The sequence below is a fragment of the Dasypus novemcinctus genome, chromosome 18 (genome assembly GCF_030445035.2).
Source record: "Dasypus novemcinctus isolate mDasNov1 chromosome 18, mDasNov1.1.hap2, whole genome shotgun sequence".
In the NCBI taxonomy this organism is placed as follows: domain Eukaryota; kingdom Metazoa; phylum Chordata; class Mammalia; order Cingulata; family Dasypodidae; genus Dasypus; species Dasypus novemcinctus.
This window is the reverse complement of record NC_080690.1, coordinates 85,434,476-85,450,261: the sequence shown is the minus strand read 5'-3', so window position 1 is coordinate 85,450,261 and position 15,786 is coordinate 85,434,476. Positions and strand designations below refer to the sequence as shown.

The 15,786-nt window shown below is 44.6% G+C and overlaps 1 protein-coding gene across 1 annotated transcript in view; it reads right to left on the bottom strand.

Moving 5' to 3' along the window:
• Positions 1–374: 374 nt before the first annotated feature.
• LOC111763772 (zinc finger protein 543-like) overlaps positions 375–15,786 on the bottom strand; it is a 28,912-nt gene continuing 13,500 nt past the window's right edge. Inside the window, 1 exon segment of the mRNA XM_058280940.2 lies at positions 375–12,190. The gene's annotated coding sequence lies outside the window, so the exon portion shown is untranslated.

Below are 15,786 nucleotides of genomic sequence, written 5' to 3'. Positions count from 1 at the left end.
TTGAGAGAGAAGTTCAGAGACAAGCCCCATGCCTGGTTGCTCACAACTAAGCTCCAGGAACTGGGCTCCAAGAGAGGTTGAGCTGGAGAGGAAGGCAGAGACCAAGACAGAGATCCCTGGCCATCTGCTTCACCATGTGGCAGCTAACTTTGGTGAGAAAGCACCTCTTTTGGCGCCTTGATTTGGACATTTCGCAGTCTCAGAACTGTAAGCTTTTACCCCAAATAAATACCCTTTATAAAAGCCAACCCATTTCTGGTACTTCACAACTGCAGCCCTTTGGCAAACTAAGACACTCAGTAAACCAATATTTCCCATTTGACCAATGTATAATGCATTACAAAATCATGCATTGGCTAAAAAAAAATAAGCCATTCAAAGTGCAAGGTAAAGCGATGTATTTTAATGTAACAAAGTGCAAGTTCATTGATGTGGTTTTATATTCCACATTGCAACTAACCAATAAGAAACTACCATTTGTAGAGTTTTGGTGTAGTATCAGAGAAAATTATCCATAATTATCTGAAAAGATTGTTAAAAAACTCTCCTTTTTCTGGCATATCTGTGCGACATGGAATTTTCTTCTTATACTTCAACCAGAAAATATATTGTAACAGATTGAATGCAGAAGCAAATATGAGAACTCAGCTGTCTCCTACTAAGCCAGAAATTAAAGATATTTGCAAAAATATAAAACACTGACTCTAAGTTTCTTCTGTTTGGACAATATAATTATTTTCATAAATTACTCATTTTAGCATAATTACTTTATCATTGTTAATTTATTATATACTATTTTTTAAATGAAAAAAACAAAAACAATGGCTCCCTGACTCAGCAAATAGCATCATAGGTAATCGTTAAAATTTTTACATAAAAGCATACCTTTATTCCTTTTAACTCATTTATTTTTAAACATCACAGGCAGGAAGGTTTCATAAATTATGGTAGATCTACTCTCCAAGGGCAAATCTTACAGGACATATGATTCAAAACTTGGGAATGTCAGGAATAATTGCCCTTAGGCCTAATTGGACAGAGGCGTTAACATGGTTTCATGACATGATTTATTTCAAAAGGTGCCATAATAATAATTCATGTCTAATTCATGGGCAACAGGACCTCAGCCTTCTGCCTTCCCCTCTGACCTTCAAGGTAGGCAGACCCAGATTCAAATGTGTGACCATGAGATGGCCCAACTTGATATCCAGTGGCTGAGGATCACCAGGTCTAGTCCTCATCAAGACACCATCTTCCTGTCACCTGAATCTGCAGACCCCAAGGAAATACTATATCCTGGGAGAGGGGGTTTGAAAGGTGGAACCACTGAGATCCAAGGAGGTGATGCCAGAAAGGGACACAAATGAGAAAATATAATGAAGAAATACTTTCACAATCATTCATCCATTCTATTTGCCAGAATTCATTCACATGGTCCCAACTTATGTGTAAGTGAAGCTGGGATGTGCTGTCCTCCCAGTGTCCAGAAAAAGAATGAGATTGGTGAGCTCCTAGCCAGTTTTTAGCATAATCTATCAATGTGATCATCAGATATCCATATCATTTTTCAGCCTTTACATTCTACACTCTTTTTTTTTTTTTTAATATTTATTTATTTCTCTCCCATTCCCCCCCACCCCGGTTGTCTGCTTTCGGTGTCTATTTGCTGCAGTCTTCTTTGTTCGCTTCTGTTGTTGTCAGCAGCACGGGAATCTGTGTTTCTTTCTGTTGCGTCATCTTGTGTCAGTTCTCCATGTGTGCGGTGCCATTCCTGGGCAGGCTGCACTTTCTTTCGTCCTGGGCAGCTCTCCTTGCAGGGCGCACTCCTTGCACATGGGGCTCCCCTACGTGGGGCACGCCCCTGCGTGGCAGGGCACTCCTTGTGCGCATCAGCACTGTGCATGGGCCAGCTCCACACAGGTCAAGGAGGCCCGGGGTTTGAACCGCGTACCTCCCATGTGGTAAACGGACGCCCTAACCACTGGGCCAAGTCCGCCACCAACATTCTATACTCTTAATCCCTCACCAATGTGACAACCAAAACCCTATCTGGTTGCTGACTGTGAGATTTCAATGTTGCGATCTCTGGGTGAGGTGTTGGCATTTGCACATCAGATCCAAATACTGTTCCTCTAAAACCAGGAAGGAATTAAAATATAAACGATCTGCCTCCACTAGTACAGGATATAAAGTTATGTGTAAAGGACAAGGTGGAAGGGTATATTGAAACTGTTGAATAATCAACAGATTTTTATGCACAATAAACATCTTTCGAGAGTGAAATATGATTACTATTTAAGGCAAAAATAAGAAACTTAATGAAAAGACAACCTGCACAATATAATGCCCTAAAGATCATATTTAAGGTTGAAAGAAAGTGATCCTTGGTGAGTGGTCTGCTCTGATTAGAAAGAATAAATGATCTGAGAGAGGGTGCATTTGTGGACCAACACAACAACTCATTATCTATAAAACATTAATATTCATTTTGGAGACAGAATGATGGAATAATTACATATATCCTCAATAACATATAAAATGAGATAGGCAAATTGGTAATGTTTAAATCCCTTATATTGTCCAGGAGGAGAGTAAAAGAATAAGTCTGTACTCCGATATGTTAAATAAGTTGTAATTTTTAGCTTAAACAATAAGAAACAGAACCAGAGTATATACTTTACAAATTTGAAGAATGAAATTTGGAATGTGACAAAATAATCAATAGAAAGGTTAAAAAGAAAAAGGAAGAAACAGAACAAGTGAGGTGAAGAAAAACATTCATAACAAGAGAATGTATTTAAACCCAAATCCATCAGCTATCACATGAAATGAGTGTTGAGGAAATGTTCAAATCAACAGCCATTAATTTTTGATGTATAAAAAATATCCAAGGAAGTGGATGTGGCTCAAGCAATTGGGCTCCCATCTACCATATAGGAGGTCCAGGGTTCGATGCCCAGGACCTTCTGGTGAAGGCAAGCTGGCCTGTGTGGTGAGCCAACCCACGAGGAGTCCCGGCCTGCACGGAGTGTGGGCCTGTGTGGAATACTGTCCCACACAAGAGTGCTGGTCCATGCAGGAGTGCTGACGCATGCAGAGAGCTGGCATAGCAAGATGATGCAACAAAGAGAGACACAGAGGAAAGGCAATAAGAGATGCGGAAGATCAGGGAGCTAGAGAATGATCGCCTCTCCCACTCCAGAGGTCCCAGGATCAGTTCCCAGAGCCATCCAGTGAGAATATAAGCAAACACAGAAGAGCACACAGGGAACTGACACGGAGAGCAGACAATGGAGGGAGGGGGGAGAAATAGAGAAATAAATAAATAAATAAATAAATAAATAAATAAATAAATAAATAAATAAAATCCCCAAATACTGTGGATACCAGAGGCACATTTAAAATATAACGTTACAGAAATATCTGAAACAGAGTTTTGGAAAATATATACTTAGTAATTATTAAATTAAAAACATGTAAATATGTACTTATAGCAGAAAAAAATAGTTTTATAGGAGAAAGCATCACCAAGATATATTTTAAAATATATATGTAGTTTATATTACTGACGCAAATTATACAAAGCTAAAATTTCAGAATTACAAGGATAAAGAGATAAATCCATAAATATATTGGGTATTTTCATATCAGCATCTCAGTAATTAGTAGAAACAGCAAATATAAAATTGGTAAAGTTCCATTGGAGTCACACATCACAATTGGCAAATCTGGCCTAATATAAAATTCAAGACTATAACTGCAGGCTGTTTACAATTACCATGTACTGAATATTTACAATACCATGAATTATCATAAACTGGATCTCCAATTTGCATAGAATAAATGCAACAAGGTTTTAAAACAAAGAATGCAATCAAGGTATTAATAATGGAGTATATAGGGAAATTTTTTAAAGCTGTGTTTAGAAATTAAATTACAAAATACTAATACTAAATAACTCATACATCCCAAAGGTAAAGATGATAAAAAACGCAAAATATTTTCTCTGCTCAATAATAGCATTCCCAGATATTCTTTAGAGATGCATTTAGTAAAAGTCTAAAGGGACTTGAATAGCTTTAAATACATATATAACAAATAAGTAATATATTTATTTTTTTAAATCCTCAAAAAAATCCACAGGAGAAAAGCACACTTAGAGAATGATTCCAGTCATATAAATTTAAAAATCAGGCAAAAAATATAATATTTATCATTAGTTATATACACATAAGTTATCAAATTATGAAGAAAAAAAATGAGAATTAGTTAAAAAGGTTCTGGGTAAAGATTTCCTCTGAAGTAGAGGATGAGATTTTCAACCTGAGAAGTTCATAAAGGAGTTAAAATAGCTATGTTCTAATTTTAATTCTGTGGAGTATGTGTATTGATATTTATTATGTTTATCTTTTTTATACATGTGTACTTTCAATAGATATAGTGAACAAATTTTTAGTGCATGACAATATTTGTATGTTGACACCATATAACTCCCACCCAGACTCAGAACATTCCCCAAAGCCCTGCACAAAGGTTACCTTTATTCTGCCTTCTATCACCATGTAGTAGGTGTGCCCCGTTTCGAACTTATCTAGAGAACTCTATAGCATGTACTGCTTATGCTGCTGTCATTTAATGTACTTTCCTGTGAGATTTCCTTGTGCTGTTGTATGAAGTAGTAGTTCTAATTACCTAATTTCCTGCCATCTTGTGCCCATATCACAATTCACTGAAGCATCTTTCAGTTGATGATTATATGGGTTGTTTCAAGTTCTTGGTTATTATGAATAAGCCATTATAAACCTTTGAGCATATGTATTTTAGGGGAGAAAATGCACTTATTTCAATGGATATACACTCAGAATTGGATTTACTTGATTAAAATATAAAATTGTGTTTGAATTTAGAACAAATCTTGACACAATAGTTCAGCAAAAAAAATCAGTGAAAGCCTTGTGAGAATCAATTGGCTATATGGAATTTATAAGAAACTATTGTATATATTATTATCATTTGTAAATGGTATCCTACACATCCTTAATCAGTAAAATTTGTAATGAGCCTCTGTACATCTATATGTGTGGTGGTGTGTTTTTTTTCTTTCTTTTAGCCAGGAGAGCAGGTGTTAAATATCTGCCCGCACATCCTGTGTCTACACATCTGATTATCTATGGTAGGGAAGTTTTATGAATAAGTTTGTCTGGGGGTGAGTGGAATCATGTGTCTCTCCCTGTAAATGGATGTCTATATATGTACAACCATTTGTATGTCTGTATCTGTGGGTGTGTCTATCTTTGGATATGTACTTGTGTGCCTCTCTCTGAACTTATGTCTCTGGCCTTGTGTTCTCCTTGTAGTCTGTGTGCCCAGGAGTTTCTTTCCAATGATGCCTCCATCCTCTCCTGTGTGCTCAGTATCTGTCAATGCGTACCTGTATCTATACACCTGTGCCTACAGGTGGCCGTGAGTGTCCCTGTGTGCACCATTCTTGGCACATGTGGGTCCTTGTGTGTCCTGTGTCTTTGCCTGTCTTGGTGGCTTTGCCTGTCTTCAGTCCATATAAATAATTCCTCTATCCTTGTATGTGTGTCCCAGGGGTTGTGTTTGTGTCTGCATAGGTTTATGTGTCTCCTGTGTGTGTCCCTAGGCATGTGCACATCTGCCTTTGTCTTTCCGTAGCTGTTTGTGCTCCTGGGTTGGAGACTCCTTCTTGGTCTGTATGTGTCCCAAGATGTGTCCGGGTAACTGTGTCTGCCTCCGAGTGGCCCTCGTCAGTGCACCCGTGCCAGACCAGGCACCTCTTCCCCAGCACTCTCACCCTGACCAAAGGGACCGTGTGGGCCTCCTGTGGCAATGTCCATCCGGCACATCTCTCTGCGCCTAGCCTTGTCCCAGCTCAGAAGGCAACTCCTCTGAGAGGCCTCTCTCCCCTTGGCGCCACAGTCCACAGGCCCCAGCCTCATCTCTCCCAAAATGGAATCCTGAGTTTCCCAAGTGTCCCAGGACCACTCGCACACCCACCCTGGGCACAGGCCTCTGTACCTGCTGTCTGCTGGGTGGTGACCGAAGGGAGGCCTCCTGAAGGATCCCAGAGGTGTAAGGGTCCAGTTTTTGCTCTGGGGTGTGGTTACAGGGGCGTGTTAAGTTTGTAAAATTTTAAAATATTTATTTAGGATTTGTGCATTTTAAATGAATTTCTAATATAACAAAATGTTTTTAAAAAATTTCATAATGAAAGAAATCCCAAAACACTGGCACACCCTGAGCCCTTCCCTTTTGTTCCTACAGTCTCTTGGCGATCTACACTGAGACTCCCACTCAGACAGAGAAAACCAGTCCTGACGCCAGGAGCTGGCCTGGCACCACCAGCAAAGTGGCAGTGGTGTTGGGAGCCCACCAGGCACTCACAGCCAACCACTGGACTCTCCTGTTGAGCACAAACAAGTGCACAGAACACGAACCTCAGTCAAGGCCCCTCAATGCCCATGATGGACTGAGGCCAAGACAACACCATCCCATCATCATTTCAGTGCACAGGCAGAACTAATCCTGTGCAAGCCAAAGAAATGACCAAACTTATATTAAGGGTAAAATAAGTAATGGCTGTGTTTTTACCAGATGTAACATTTCTACTTCCTTCATCTGCCTTATAGGTAAAAATGTTCTTTGTGCGTGTGTTTTTGAATTGTTGTTGTAGATAAAAATTTTCAGGGCATACGATCATAGAATTAACCTCACTTCCTTAGAGAAGGACTCAGTTGTCCAAACCCTGCACATTCCAAATCCTTGCCTAGCTCCTGGGAAGTAATCTCTAAGCCCCTGGAATACCCTGCCTGGTAAGAGTGGCTTTACCTGTGGGCAATGGGCAAGGATTTGGACAGTCTATGCTAACAATGTGATTAATGTTGGGGGCCTTGGACCGAAGGCTGGAGACTAAAGGCAGTCACATGGGCTGTCAATCACCACTATGTGGTCAGCTCCCAGTTAAAACCCTGGGCACTAAGACTCTGGGTGAGCTTTCATGGTCGGCAATAGTTGAAGGTGTTGTCACGCATCACTGCTGGGAGAATTATGCGCTGCCCATAAGACCCCACTGGGAAAGAACACATGGAAGCCTACCCTGGACTCTGCCCTGTGTGCCTTTGCATTTTATCATTGCTGAATTTATTGTTTCCTTTTGCTGCAATAAACATGGGTAAAATAGCTTTTCTGAGTTCTGTGAGTACTTCTAGTGAATCACTGAACCTGAGGGTGGTCTCAGGGATCCCCAGAACACCATTCAGTTCAGACCACAGCTCCATTCCCTTAAATCCTCCCCCAAATAATCTACCAAATCATAAAGCCCGTTAGTCCATTCTACCACCCTCCTCCTGAGATGCCCCCCATTTCCTGGTGTGCAGCATGCCACCTCAGAGCCCTGAGAAACCTCACTTCATTCAACTACAGGCATATTCCTAATACGGAGGGCACTGGCCTTACAGATCTGCAGACTCACTCTCATGAACTCGAGATTTGTACGTCCACTCAGCATTTCCTCCCAGACGTGTGATAGACATCTCAAACCGAGTGAGTCCAAAATCACAGTCCCCATCCCACCCTGCCTGCTCAAGTTTCCTGCCCACCACTCTCCCCCCTGCCACCACGGCCTCCATCTGGTTCCTCTTCCCAGTCTCTGCGTGTAGACACATGCACTTACCGTGCAGGGGACGCTCTTCACACTTGAGCCTGCCCAGGGATTTGCATCCTTCACGGACCTCAGAGCACCACCTCATTTACTGTTACTGGCTCTTCTCTGCTTTAGAGTTCAATGTCCATTTTCCCGATGTACACAGAAGAGCACTGAAGCCCTGGGAGAAGTGACATGACCCACTTCACGGGTACAACAGAGAGACCAGAATCCCGATCGATGCCCAGAGGCCAAGCTCCCAGCCGCTAGGCCACTTTGACTCTCTGCAACTTCCTTCACATCCCCAAGTTTCAACCCTTCTATTTTGTATTTCTGGGGACCCAGACATATTTCTGAAAAAAGTGGAGTTGCTTTATTAAACCTGGTTGTTTGCATGTATGTTTGCATGCATGTAAGATGGTGAGCTCCCTCCCAGCTCAGAGGCTGGACCTGTCTTGGTCACCAGTGGGCCCCGACTCCCCACGCTGCGCCCAGGATACTGTGCAGTGCCATGTGAATGAAGGACAGGGGACTCATTACTTCTGACCAAACAGCAGCAAGGTCATAGCTGGTCCCTCTAAATGAACACAGAAGTGAACACGATGATGATAACTGGAAGTGGGGGGACAAACCCCAGGATCCTTCGTCTTCTGCACATCGCGCCTGCACTGGGACAAATGCAGCTCCATTTCTCTGAATGTGCTGGGCTGTTACGAAGAGATCCCAGGAGCAGAAACACCCTCTGTGGAGAGCCAAGGTGTTCTGCAAGAGAAGCTAGACTCTCCTGGACTTAGGGGCTCACTACTGCACAGCCACAGCTACTGCACAGACAGCCCTCCATAAAGATGACAGGTGAGGGGTCCCCAAGGGCAACTCTCCTTCCCAATAGATGATGTCATTAAATATATACATATATTCAGTCAACGGATGTGGCTCAAGCGATTGGGCTCCCGCCTACCATACGGGAGGCCCAGGGTTCGATTCCCTGGGCCTCCTGGTGGAGGCAAGCTGGCCCAAGCAGAGAGCTGGCCCACATGGCAAGATGGCCTGAGTGGAGTGCTGGCCCAAGCGGCGTGCTGGCCCACAGAGCAAGCTGGCCTGAGAAGAAAGCTGGCACAGTAAGATACGCAACAAAAAGAGCCATAGAGGAGGGACAATAAGAGATGCAGCGAACCAGGGAGCTGAGGTGGCACAAGAGATTGAGCACCTCTCTCCTGCTCCGGAAGGTCCCAGGATTGGTTCCCAGTGCTGCCTAAAAGGGAAGACAAGCAGACACAGAAGAACATACAGCGAATGGACACATAGAGCAGACAGTAGGGGGGAGGGAAGAAATATTAAAAAATATATGTATACATAAATATTGTGACTCAAGTCATTCGAAGATGCATGTGTGATAACATTATCTGGTAAAACAACCTAACACCTTTAAAGGGGAACCCAAGGGAAGAGGCTGGAATAGGTGACCCCTCCTCATAGTCCAGATCTGGGGGTGGGTGGACAGAACAGTTTCTGCCTCCAATGGTGGTGCAAAACTACGTATTTGGCCACTGACAAGGCTCTGAGAGGGCTCAAAGTGAGGACATGATTATTTACATCTTTCTAAACAATGCTTTCAACCTGAGGTAACAATGAACGGTCACCTCATGTGGCTCAAAAACTAGCCTTAAAGGCAATCTTACAGGAGGAATTCCATACCACCACCACCCCGCCCCCCGCAAGGGAGAACCATGAGAGTAAGTAGCTCTCATGTAGCAGCTGTGAAACCCACAGGAGCCTGCACTTAGATATCTCTAGTCGCCTGTTAAGTTCCTATCTCTTTTCTTTACAGCAACACTTGACACAGTCTCTCATAAGGTTAAAAACTAAGGTTCCTTCTCCATGTTTGGTTTTCTGAGTTTATCATGAATTTAACTTGAATGTATTGTATTATTTATTTTTAGAAATTTTGCTATTAACTTTTTTTAAAGATTTAGTAATTTTTAAAATTTATTTATTCCCTCCCCCTTGTGGCTTGCTTGCTGTCTGCTCTCTGTGTCCATTTGCTGCATGATCTTGTATCTGCGTGTCTTCCTTTGGTTGCATTATCTTGTACCAGCTCTGCGCGGGGGCGAGCCTGCCTTCACAAGGAGACCCTGGGATGTGAACCCAGGACCTCCATATGGTAGACTGGATCCCAATGGATTGAGCCACAGCCTCTTCCCTATTTATTTATTTTTTAACTCCTAGAAAACTACAGAGGTGGACTTGTAGGAGCCATATAGAGCAAATTAAAGAAACTGAGAAAATTCAGTCATAGGGAAGAATTAGGACTCACCTAGGAAGGCCACATAGCTACATGAGCAATATCTTGTCACAGAGAAAATAAAGGCAATCGAGTGGATCAGGGTCAAGGAAAAGTGAGTGAGCTAGATGATTAAAACAACACGAAGAATGGGTTTGTTCCTAAAAATCAAAGCCTTTAACTTATAAGCGATACAGGAAAATGTACCCATTTCTATGTTTGCCCTTATCACCTTAGATGTAAAATAATTTTAGGAGACACTATTTTTAATATTCTAATTTTTATGACATTCAATTACTTCATAAGTCAAGGCTTCACATTTATCATGAAGATTTATTCTCCTCAATGTTAGAGACAAGTTTTGGGACAAAGGAGGAATCCAATAAATGTTAGCAGAGCTTTCCTTATCTAACTGTCCTGACACTTGTTGGCAGAAAGTGTTATTTATTTTTTAAAGATTTTTTATTTATTTCTCTCCCTTTCCTCCCCCCACCCCCGCTGTCTGCTCTCTGTGTCCATTCGCTGTGTGTTCTTCTGTGTCTGCTTACGTTCTTATCAGCGGCACCAGAAATCTGCATCTCTTTTTGTTGCATCATCTTGCTGCATCAGCTCTCCATGTGTGCAGCACCACTCCTGGGCAGGCTGTGCTTTTTTCGCACGAGGTGGCTCTCCTTGTGGGGTGTACTCCTTGCACGTGGGGCTCCCCTATGCGGGGGACACCCCTGTGTGGCACGGCACTCCTTGCGCACATCAGCGCTGTGCATGGGATAGCTCACCACATGGGTCAGGAGGCCCTGGGTTTGAACCCTGGCCTCCCATATGGTAGGTGAATGCTCTATCAATTGAGCCAAATCCACTTCCCAGAAGTTAAACGAAGGGGGCAAGATCCTTTTTACCTCTGTCACACACACCCCCAACACACACAGGCACAAACACAAATTGGTGACAAATTGTCAAGAAATGTGAAAGAAGCTGTGAATACGTTTCTTTTTCTTTCACTTCTCCTCCTCTTCCTTATTCATTCATTCTTTCAATATTGCTGAGATGGCTTTTCAGTACAAACAAAGGTTGATGAGCAGCTGAAGGTTTTTGTGACTATACAGTAACCACTGCTTCTTTCTCCTTCATAAATCCTCAGGTGTCAAGTAAGGTTTTAGTCTGGGTCAATCTCTGATCAAACTCTAAACGACAGCAAGTGAGGGTAGGCCTCAGAAGGCCTCTCACAACGACGACACTTGTGGGGGGTTCTCTTTAATATAAATGCTCAGACAGCGAGCAAGATGTTTCCTCTGGCCATAAGATTTTCTTAGTAGTTTCATTCAAAAGATCTTCCCTGAGTATGAGTCCTTTGATGTTGAATGAGGTGGACCCCTTTGCAAACGGCCTTTCACATCTTATATACTCCTGGGTTTCTCTCCAGTATGAGTCCTTTGGTGCTGAGTGAAGGAGGAGCTAAGGCTGAAAGCTTTTCCACATTCACTGCACTTTTAGGATTTCTTCCCAATGTGATTGCTCATGTGTTTAATGAGGGAAGAGCTGTCCAAAAAGGAATTCCCACATTCTTTGCACTCAAAGGGTTTTTCTCCAGTGTGGGTTCTATTATTCCAGAACAATCAGAGAAGATAGGAAGGCCTTCTATATTCACTGCACTTGTAGGGCTTCTCTCCTACGAGAATGACATACCATTGAAGGAAGGCTGGCCTATCACAAAAGTCTTTCCTGCATTCTTTGCAACAGTGTTTTTCTCCTGTGTGGCTCCAATTACGCAAAATAATAATAGAGTATTGGGTAAAGGCTTTTCCACTTTCGATGCACTTTTAAGGCTTCTCTCCAGTGTGAATCCACTCATGTGGAGAAAGTGTAGATATTTAAACCCTTTCCTGCATCCCCTGAATTTGTAGAGGTTCTTCCCTGCCTGAATCACGGGGTCTTTACCTGGTCTGTGTGAACTATGTTCATGGAGAGCGTGTTCTGGAGACAGTTGCTTCTGCCAAACCCTTGAGCACAGACTATCATCTGACCCAAAGTTGCACTAGGGCTCTACTTCCTGAGGAGGTTCTCCTTCTAGGAAGCTGCTCCTGGGCTCAAGCACCTCCCCATAACTGTGACGGTCCATCCTATTCCCTGGCCTGCCCACCCTGGCATCCCTGGACACTCGGAGTCAGCTGCCCCCAAGGGAGGCTCCCTCAGACAAGTGCAGCTGAGAAGTAGAAGGCTTTCCGTCTTAGATTTGGTTTCTCTGCCTAAAAGGAATCAGATACAGGAAAGGGCCATCAGTGATGCTAACACAGAGGAAACACGATCACCACTTCAGTGGGGAGAGGGTGAAAATAGTGCCTCTAATGCTCACTATATCTTGACATGTTTGAAACCCAGACCTACAATTTCTTTCTTTCCTGGTCTTTGGCCTCTTGACACCTTTATAGGGAAACCCAAAGGAAGAGGCTGGAATGGGGGAGACCCCTCCTCACAGTCCAGGCCTGGGGGTGGGTGGACAGAGTAATGACAGGGTGCTTACAGGAGTCAGTCAGTCAGTCTGTCTGTCTCTTGATCTCCAGGACAATGAAGGAGCAAGGTGAGATGTTGTGAGCTGTCCATGAAGAGGGCCACGTGGGAGGGAAACAGGGGTTGCCCCTGGCTGATAGCCAGAAAAAAGCCTGGGCCCTCGGGCCAGCAGCCTGTAAAGACCTGAACGACGCCTGCAATCACTGGCTTGAAGAGGACCCCAGGCTGCAGGTGAGAAACTAGCTCTTGGGAAGGGCCGATGAGGCTCTTAGACATTCCAGTCTAAGGCTCTAGCAGCCGTCAGGCATGAGGACAAGATGTGGGCGTTCTAAGCACACAGAAAGCAGTTTACAGCATGCAGCTGTGCATGTCAGGGCCAGGCTTGGACACTTTCTCCCAAGTCCAGCACTTAGACACTGTTCCCTGCTGCTCAGAACCCTAAATCCCAACAGAAAGACCAAAGCTAGCATGCCTGCCCTACAGACTGTGTCAAGCATTATAACTACATTACAATTTTACAAAATTCAATTCAATACATGAATTTGGACAATTTACACTACTTAAAGTATTGCATATGCTCATTCAGGAACACAGCTTAGGGTCCAAGTCTTTTGAGGATCCTCAGTAAAGTGTTACACAACCTCTACCGAGGCCCTGCACTAAATGATTCCATTTTAGTTTTCCTCAGAGGAGGCCCATAAAGCAGGTACTGTGAGAGGCAGGATTGCATGGATGCAGAAACCAGAGCTAAGGGAGATGAAGTGATTCGCTGAACGGCATGAAACTGAGGGCGGCTGAGCCATGACAGGAACCCAGGTCTTGGAGCCTGTACTATTTAACCAAACAGCAATACGACATTGCTCTAGAAGGTACAAAGCCCTGCAACTGCTGCTGCTGCCTGTGACGCTTCTAGCGGTGGTGCCTACAGCAGCAGGGGTGGCAGCAGGGACCCTAACTGCTAGTCCACACGACCAGGGAGCACCAGGCTCCGTTCGCTCAACCAACAGCTCACAAAAGGAAGGACTTTTACTACCCAAGGAGGCCAAGGGTCTCCTTACAATGAAGGACCATCTTCTAAATTGAGTAGGGGTGCTTTATGAGTGACCCCCAAACTGACTGCATTGTCCTTATTTACCCAAGGCCAGGGACATGAGGAGAATCAAAAAAGAGGCATGGACAGTACTCAGCTCTGACCCTTCTTACTACTGGCTTTCATTTAAACTGATCCACTTTTTACTTTTCTTGACTAGATTTATTCTAAAAGGGAATCTCAAACCACCAACAAATAGGAAAACCAATTTTGCTGGTTCCAAATGGAAGGCTACCATAAAGAAACAACAATGAAATCAAAATAACACTATGTCCTGGTGAGCTCACACAGCCTGCTCAGGGTTGCGAGTTGAAGTTTGACAAGAGGAACTAGCAATAGTTAAAGGAACATCAAAGACCCATCACTGAACCTAGACTTTCTCTTGCCAAGAATTGGGAGGTGGGAAAGAAAAGGGAAAAGGACTGGCTTTCTTGGGGCGCACATCCGTGCCAGTTGATGCTGTATCTATGCATTCCCTAAAACCACCTCCTGTACAAAGAGAAGGATCATGGCCCAGGCCTTAGGAAACAAGGGGCAGTTGTATGGGAATCAGGGAGCAAGGAAGCCTTTTTTGTGGCCTGCAGTGAGGTGGGGTGAAGAAGGCTGCAGACCCCCAGCATGGAAGAGAGGCAAAGCCTCACCAGCGAAACCTGAAGCCCACAGGTCTCCAGCACCACGTCCCAGTGAAGGGTCCTCTGGGTGAGGCTAAGCTGCCCCATCCCTCCAGGGTAAAGGTCACAACCAAGTCCTCAAAGGTCACCAATGCCTAGAAAATCAGAGGCGCAGTACTGGTCTTGGGGGCAAGTGGACAGGAACAGAGCCTGTGGCGGGTCAAATGTAAAGGTCCAGAGAGACCTGAGGCGCTGTGAGCCAGGGCTGACGTTAGCCTCACATCACTCCAATGCCACAGCAGATTTTCACTGACAAGGAGGCAAAGCAGTTCCAACCGCTGCTGCTGGTAAATCCATTCAGCCACATGGGCAGAAAAGTGGAGTCATCACCCACCTCCCAGCAGGCACCACAAGGCCAACCTGCTTGGGGACTGCCAGGGCCTGGGCCACCTGCCGTTCCTCTGGACTCCCCCTGCTCCTTGCAGCCTCCTGGGGAGATTCGACAAGCCACTTTTCCCTTCCAGAGTCCTGATGTCCTGCAACTCTGAAGTACCAACCCTTTAAGGAACAGGAAACACGGTGGCCAAGGAATGTGCCTGTGGCCATGAGAGCTGTTGTAGGTGAGGGGAGGGTGACTATCCAGCACAGGACCACTCTCCCGGCATCCCCACAAGTCACTCTGCACGTGCCACGTAGAGTGCACGTGCCAGGTAGAGTGCTCGCAGCTCTTTGTGGCACACACCAACATCCCCCGTGCCCAAGCGAGACCAACCCACAGCCCCATGATTCTTTTCCTTGCCCCATAAAGGCCCTGCCAATCTGACTTAAAGATATAGCCCCACAGTGCCACAACCAGCCATCATTTTTTGGATTTCTCCAACCTGAACCCCTCTGCAGTACTCAAGACCTGTGTATCTAGATGCTCACTCACTCCCTCAGCTCAGGGGTCTCTGGGACTTCTTAAACTCAGCCTGGGCAAAACCCACCTCCTGATACAGCCACCTGAAAGTTACTACTACCATGGATTTTCCCATCTCGGTTGATGGCACTTCCACCTGCTAAGGCCATGCCTGACTGCATGATCCCTGAGTCCACCCTTTTTCTTACTCACCTTTTACATCAGAAAATCTCAATGGCCCTACTTAAAAACAAGAAACCAAAGTCCAACCGCTTCTCCCATCTCCACAGCTACCACTCACTTACGTGGGCTGCTGCAGGGGGGAGGATGCAGGGAGAGCCCGTTAAGACCAGAGTCAGAGATCACCTCTCATCTCTGCTCCCATCACCCTCAGAGCAGAGGTCCAATCCTGACCTTTTCCCTTCAGGCCTCCCCTGCTTCCCTGTTCTTTGTTCTCACCAGAAAGGAGACCTGCGATTTCCTGAGCATTCCCAACTGAGTCTCATTTCTAAGTATTTGCATATGGTGGCTCCTGTGTCAGGGACCCATTCCACGCCTGACCCCTTTAATGCCAGAACTAGGAACTTTCCATATAAGCCCATGGCTTGGACTCAAGTCCCTGGGTTGAGCCACCTCCCCAGGGACCCCAGGCACAGGTGTAGGGAGAGGCAGGAGAAGGAATCCAAGACATCACCATCCCTCATGGAAGCTCCGAAACCATGAAGGTGAAGGGCT